We start from the raw sequence: 8,026 nt of genomic DNA, 5'->3' as shown, positions 1-8,026 counted from the left end.
CTGTTACTATTCATAGCTAGACACAGTACGGCCTAATCATGATATACTAAATGCACATCATATAAATGCACAGACATGCATTTTATATATTTACTTATACAGTTCCTCTGAATGTATTCTGTCTGTCAGAAGCAGCGATTATGGTTTAGTCAGATTAAGTTGAGTAAAAACTGTTGTTTACATTGGAATGTCATTGGAATATTGCTGTGCATGTACTCATAACCTTACCCAACACACTTTTTCCTACAATAAACACACGTCTTCTGCATAGCATAGCATGCTAGCTAATGTGATATGAAGTTAAAAAACAACTATGAAGAACAGTTAAACTCGAAGGATTACGTAAGGATATTGTAATCTAGCCGTCTGAATTGTGCACATCAAAATAGCGAGCAGTTGTCATACTTACTGTCATACCTTCCACAATATTGCTGCGGCATGGCTACAGGACCGTCCTAATCCTGCTATACAGGAACAGCCTGTTGTCTGCACTGCTCCCTGGGCTTCGACCAAGACCCATGCCGAGTGGCCCGGACAACTCGCTTGACTCAGGTTAACTATGGCTTTAAAAAAACAAAAAACACCCTCTTCATGAATCAGTACACGAAGTGGTTGAAAATATCCCTGTACGTTATCTCAGGCCACCTTTTCATATCATCCGTGCAGTTTTTGATGAATGTAGGATGTGGCATCCGAATGTAGCTCCATTGGGATGCCGTAACTCTCCTCGCGTCTCCTCCAATTTAATTTGGTTAATTTTTAAAGTTAAGCCGCTATCAACAGTTGTTGTACAGCTGAAAATTGCTAACTGGAAGTAACTGACCGGAAGTTCGAACACAAATGCAGAAGAATTTTGTTATTAAAAGTGGGCGGGGCCAAATAAGGTGAACGCTCTCAGAATTCTGAGGGGGCTTGACCAAAAGTGGGCGTGCCTCCATGAAATACCGCAAGGAAGCTGGGAGAATTCCCCACTTCCAACTCGGAAGGCTGGTGTGCGAGGCATCTTTATCACACCATAAGGGAATGATCGCGAATCAGTTCGGGGTGCATAAAAGTGTCGGGGTCCGGTTCGCCCTGTCGGAGCTTATTTTCCCGATAATGAACGGCGTTCTACGCATTATCCCTTACGTAACATCACTCTCTCCCAACGGTCTTGGCCGCACACTTCGCCACTTCCTCCGCACTGCCACCACGCAAGCCGATCGCTCCCAAGTTCTCGGCCCTAGTGAGCAGGCATGAGCCCCAGGTGAGTTGCAGGTCCAGATCAGGAAACTGATCACCACACCAGCACGGCCTGCAGTTCCAGGTAGATCTCTTTCTTTCTCTTTAACACAACAGAGGTTCAGTGTACATGATTTACTAAACATTGCCTTAACCCCCACCCCCCCCTCCCATAGCGGTGTCTTCTACATACATTAAAGACCAGTGCCCCTCGCTTCCACCGCCGCCCCTCACCACAGAGGTGACTGATGAGGAACTGGTCCAGATGTCCACCAACATAGAAACGGGTAACTGGCACCACACTGGACGTGGCACAATGTAACATTTGCCTTCAATACATATATTATTCTGTCAGTATGTTTGTATTAACTGTAATTGTTTAGTTTACTGGTTGCTAAAGCTGATGCTTGAAGGACAGAGGTAGGTTTTGCAGGTAATATAGCTGTCTATGTAGGGATAGACGTGCCATCCTCACTCAAGTAGTGGTAATGTAGATTTGATTAAACACCTTCACATGTCCACTTCGGCCCTGCTGCATCTCTTAACAGTCACCTTGTAGCACATAACCATCTGCCCTAATCAATGGCATGCTGTACGTCATGAAAGTTCACTCGCTTAGTCTTGCCTGCCTGTGTGTTGTCTCATGACTATCATTGTGCTGATGCCATTTGGTTGTGTGTGACTGTGTCTGAAGCTGATGTACAGGTCCTTCAGACCCTCCCGCTCCCGCTGGTGACGGCTCTATCTCCACCTCCTCCGGCACCGTCCTCCATCCCTCCCCACCCCTCCGACCACCCCCACCACCACCACCAACACCACCGCCACAAGCTGCGGCTGCTCCACCGACGGTCGCTCTTCCAGCTCGGGCTCCGGCGCTGACTGGGGAGGAGCCTCGTCACGTCTCCTTGGAGGAGATATAGTATGGCGAGGCCACCATGGCACCAGCGCCGAAGAAGAGGAAGACAACGGCAAGAAATGTGGAGCACATGTGAGGTACAAACACACACATGCCCGTAATCATCGACACACAACTCAGTGGAGCCGACTGTCAAACTGCGTGTAGCACCGACTCAGCCTCCTTATGGTGTGTTTGTCTGTGTTCTTTTCATCCTCACAGACCCAAGGGCTGGTGGACAGCTCTCACCGGGGAAGAGCAGGGGTGGATCGGCCGGGCGCTGTTCAAGCAGGACAGCGAGGGGGCCCTCAAACTCACCACGGAACTCAAGCTGTGGTGGGACCCCCCTCAGCCCCGGCCAACCTTTACTCAGCCACCCGCCTAACCAGCTGCCTTCTTCGCGTGTCGGCTGTTCCTCTGGGTGCCCCTGCATATGTGGGATGCCTGGCCAACATGCTGCAACAAGCGAATCACCAAGTGTGGCATGTACAAGTCCATTCCGAAGGTCTTGGACATCGACAGCTGGTACTTGATGGCCACCGAGTACCTGGAGTGCCGTCGGTGTGGGAGGAAGGATGCGGCACTTCGCGTCAGGTGTCACCACAGAGAGCCACCAGCTGTACAAGCCAGTCCTGCAGCAGCTGTCTTCCAGTATCTTCCTGTGGGAGCCAGAGGACGCAAGCCCGGTTGCTGAACGCCAAGAAGAGGACGCTTGAGGCACTGGTGATGACCTTCTCTTCCGAAGACGGAGTTTGGAGGGTCGTCAGCCGCGGGGAGATGGCTCCCCTTGCCGTTGCCACATGCGTGAAGTGGGGGAGACAAAGCGGCTGATCGGTGACCTCCTGGAAACCTTTGGCGGTGCCAACAAGAAGAGCTGTACACCGAGACGGGCAGGCTGACCAAGGGGGGTGATCAGCCTGCCGGTGTACCGTTGTGCACGAAGCTCCACGTACCTGGTTTACCTGCACCTCAACCAATTCATTCCAGGTAAACCACATGTTTCACTCTCATGTCTATCTTTTGCTGCCGTTGACTCATTGTCATTCACATTGTGTGCATTGAATAAACTGCTAAATACATCTGTGTTCCTCCTCAGGAGAAAGTGCCAATCCCTGGCACTTCAAGGCATTTCTCCTGGAGGGGTTGACGCAGTGGAACGAGGACAGGGCGGTGTCCGTGGCACAGGAGGGTCGTTCACGGCACCACCCCCTGCAGCACTCCCTTGACCGGCTCAGCCAAAAGGTGCTTGGCACGAGTGTGGTCAAGATAACACCAAGCCCAGGGAGTACAATGGTAAGAACATTCAAGCCACCACGCTTACACACGATATTTATATTATGTGTACCAGATTGAGTGATGTGATTTGTGTTGTTGTACTTCAGGGGAACTCATCTGCATTGAGTACCTGTTCTCCCAGACAGGCAGAGTGCTGCAGGACGTCAGCTTGGACCCTGACATTCTGGATGTGGGTCCCCTAACTACTGAGGATGACGACAGGCCTCAGCAGGCTGCTGAGGTAATCATGCCACCTCTTTGTACTCTGCAGTGCATCTCACTTGATCAAACACTACACTCTGTTCCGTCCATCTGACTCATTGTTTTCTATATCTGCTTTTCTGTCTGCAGGACTACAGATGACCAGACGACCAGCTGGGGTACCTGCCCGTGGTCCAGTTGGCCACGGCTTTGGTGGGGTTGCGTCACTAATAGGCCTTGTTCGAGGGGAGGGTAGATGAGCTTCTCAAGCTCTATGAGGCCCTGTCCCTGTTCAACAGGGCCTGAATAGTTTACCCTCCCCGTTACATGGACAGTGCAGCTCGGGGGTACAATCATGGCAGCGAAACCAGGCTCTCCGCACCAGTATACCTGGTGTGGAGAGCCTGAGATGGAAAGGCTACACTTCCGTCATACATTTCCCTGACATACACACAAGCAGCTTTATGTAATGTCCCAATCATGCTCTGTCTGTCATTGTTTTATTCCATCGTCCGCAGCTGCCTGGTCGGACAGACCTCTGGACCTGCCAGCAGTCCCAGAGCAAGCTGGTAGAGGCAGTGTGCATCCAGCTCTGCCATCTATACCCCACGGGCACCCGTGTGCACGGTGCCCGCGGTATGCTGTGGGACAGCGCACTGCTTTGGTACCAGCATATCCGGGACCTTGTGCTGGGACACCAGAGGTTGATGGCTCGGGCGCCGATACAGCTCTTTGAGCTGTAGTATGTTTGTCCTTTGGACAGTGTTATTGTGACAGGCTTGAATTACATGCTCTCAAAATTGTACATGTGACTAAAATACTATGTTGAAATCCGTTCTCATGTTCAGCAGGACGAAGGAGAGGATGTGCTAGCTCCAGGCGTTGAAGCAGAGGGACGACGACCACCAGCGGCAGCGACAGCTTCAGCGGCTGTGGATCGTCTGGCGGCAGCAGCGACGGTGGTGCCTACAGGCCAGGAAATGACGGCAGCGGCAAGGGCGGCGGTAACCCTGGTAGCATCACCGGCTGTGGCAGCACCGGTGCCAACTCTGCCAGGGCCAGTAGTGCGCAGGGGGCTACTGCCGCCTTTACTGCATGCCCCTTCAGCTGCTGTCCTGGCCATACCACCAACAGCTGCTGAACTCTCACTGCCACAGCAGAGTGTGAGGGTGCTCCCGACCCCCCCCCCCCCCCCCCCCCCCCCCCCCCCCCTCGCAACGTGCCACATACGTCCTCCCTCTGCCGCTGGCCGCCGCACAACACGCCTGCCCTCAGCTGCCTGCACTGCAGTTGCTTCCAGGACAACAGGCAGTGCAGGCACCAACTCCTTCTCCTCATCCTCAGCATCTCTCTTTGTACAAAACTGAATGGCTTAGGAGGAAGAAGCCCAAGCAGAGGGCAGTGGCACCATGGCCTGCCACCTCTGTCTCGGCCGGTGTGCCACAAGTGCAGAAGTGCCGGAAATGCGGCAAGCCAAAGCGGAGGGAAACCGGACACACCCGCTATGGCAAAGTCAATTTTTGCTCTTTCCTGCGGCGGCTAAGAGTGTGGAGGACTGGCTGAGGGAAAGGGAGGACCAGGGACAGTCCTCCCTTTCAGACAGTGACTTTCCCCTCCACAAGGACGGTGACGGGTGTTGAGGCTTTCTACAAACAACGGTCCACACACCCTTTTTGACCAACAATGTGATTCTGACATTAAAATGTTGATTGTGCTCAAAAAAATGTTGATTTTGCTCAAAACTAATGGACATCACCTCCAAGTGGTGGTTGCTTGAAACTAATGGACTTCACATCCAAATGGTGGTTGACGCTTCAATAACCCTTTTGTAAGCATAATAACACGTTTGAATTGAAAGGAACCGAAATATCAACTTTCTAGTTTTTATGCGTGCAAAATGCTATTCAGAGCGAGAGAAGCACTTTTTGACCAACAACGTGATTCTGACCTTACAATGTTGATATTGCTCAAAACGAATGGAATTCACTTCCAAATTGTGGTTTATGCTTAAATAACCCTTTTGTAAGCAAAATAACACGTTTGAATTGAAAGGAACAGAAAAATCAACTTTCTAGTTTTTATGTGTGCAAAATGCTTTTCAGAGCGAGAGAAGCACTTTTTGACCAACAATGTGATTCTGACCGTACAATGTTGATATTCCTCAAAACGAATGGAGTTCACTTCCAAATGGTGGTTTATGCTTAAATAACCCTTTTGTAAGCATAATAACAAGATTGAATTGAAAGGAACTGAAATATGAACTTTTCTAGTTTTTATGTGTGCAAAATGCTTTTCAGAGCGAGTGAATCACTTTTTGACCAACAAATGTGATTCTGACCTTGCAATGTTGATTGTGCTCAAAACGAATGGCCTTCACTACAAAATGATGGTGTATGGCTTAATTAACCCTTTTGTGAGCCTATTAACACTTTTGCAGCGAAAGGAACAGAATTATCAACTTTTCAAGTTTTCATGTGTGCAAAATATGTTTCAGAACGAGAGAATCATTTTTTGACCAACAATGTGATTCTGACCTTACAATGTCGATTGTGCTCAAAAAAATGTTGATTTTGCTCAAAACTAATGTACATCACCTCCAAGTGGTGGTTGCTTGAAAGTAATGGACTTCAAGTCCAAATGGTGGTTTATGCTTAAATAACCCTTTTGTAAGCATAATAACACGTTTGCATTGAAAGGAACAGAAATATCAACTTTCTAGTTTTTATATGTGCAAAATGCTTTTCAGAGCGAGAGAAGCACTTTTTGACCAACAACGTGTTTCTGACCTTACAATGTTGATATTGCTCAAAACGACTGGACTTCACTTCCAAATGGTGGTTTATGCTTAAATATCCCTTTTGTAGAGTTGGTTAAGATGGCGGACGGGTAAGACGCTTAGTTTTGAGCTCGCCCAGGTCGGTCAAATAAACCCACTGAAACTCAACAACTCGACATACAAATGTAATAAAGCGGGTTATGGGTGGACGCCGAGGCCGTAGAAACACCAAAAACTCGAACAAAACTCAGGAAAACAGTGCGTTGGAAGAGATTGAACAAAACCAAATGGAACACGAGGGTGACGCAACGGGGAAAATGGACCAAGCTAAAACACTGAGAGAAGGACTTGCTAGCATCGGTAAGGATATAAGAGAGCTCAAGCAACAATTCCACAACGAACTGAAAACATTCAAGGACGAGCTTAAAAGTGAAATTAAAAATGAAATAAAGCAAGAAATCGCCTATCTCAGACAGGATATTGACCACAAGCTCACGGAAAACAATGAGGAATTACAGGAGCAAAAAACGGACATAACCGAAGCACAGGCCCGCATAGCAGAGCTGGAAGAATGTAACGCAGGGGCGAGCGACATGCTCGCTAAGGTGATGAAGCAGACACGTCAGATGCAGGACAAACTGACAGACCTAGAAGCGAGATCACGGAGGAACAATGTGAGGATTTTTGGCCTGCCCGAGGACACAGAAGGAGCCTGTCGCCGAATACCTGGGCAAGTTGCTAAAAAAGGAGCTGAAGTTACCCGACGGAACCAATCTGCAAATTCAGCGAGCACACAGCTCTCACACGAAAACCGTATCCAGGCGGCACTCCGAGATCAATAGTAGTTAATTTCCTTCAGTTTGAAACCAAGGAGATGGTCCTACAGAAAGTCTGGGAGAAGAAGGGGCTACAGGTGGGCGACAAAAGAATACATTTTGACCACGACTACCCCACTGAGATTGTGCAAAAACGAAAAACATATCTAAATATCAAGAAGATCCTGAAAGATAGAGCCATCCGTTTCCAAACCCCATTCACGAAAATAAGAATCCATTGGAACAATGGTGTGCGGACCTACGACAGCGCGCGGGAGGCAGCGGAGGACCTGACAGCCAGGGGAATACCTGTGGACGTGCCGGTTGATGACGCGGAGCCTGCGGAGGAGTGGAACCGAGGTGAACGGGGATGGAAACGAGCAGGACGCCCGAGAGCGATGACGGAGTCGGCGGCGCAACGAGCGAAGGAAAAGTTGCAAGGTTTCCAGCGGAGAGCCGACAATTAATGCCCCAGACAGAGTGGAAGATAGCAGCGCTGCAAGGTAACACGCACGGCTTCATTTAATTGAGTTCATTAACGTATGAAAACGCCGACAGGGCGAGGGAGAGCCATCAATGTTGGACAGTTCTAGGCTGGGGGTATTGCCGTTCTACGGATATGGCTCCGGGTCTAGGGATGAGCCCTCACAGGAGAGGATTTCTCATCCACCCACCAACAGGGACTTGGGGGAGAGGAGAGGAATGACCCCCATTTGGAAGTTCGATAATGTTCATATTGTTCTTATTTCTGTTTATGTTCACGTTCACGTAAGTTTTAGCTGCTTGGGAAAATATGTACACACATTACTGAAGCAATATGGTAAGTCATGAATTAAAGATAAT

The sequence above is a fragment of the Pollachius pollachius genome (genome assembly GCF_949987615.1).
Source record: "Pollachius pollachius genome assembly, chromosome: 13".
In the NCBI taxonomy this organism is placed as follows: Eukaryota; Metazoa; Chordata; class Actinopteri; order Gadiformes; family Gadidae; genus Pollachius; species Pollachius pollachius.
This window is presented reverse-complemented; position numbering follows the sequence as displayed.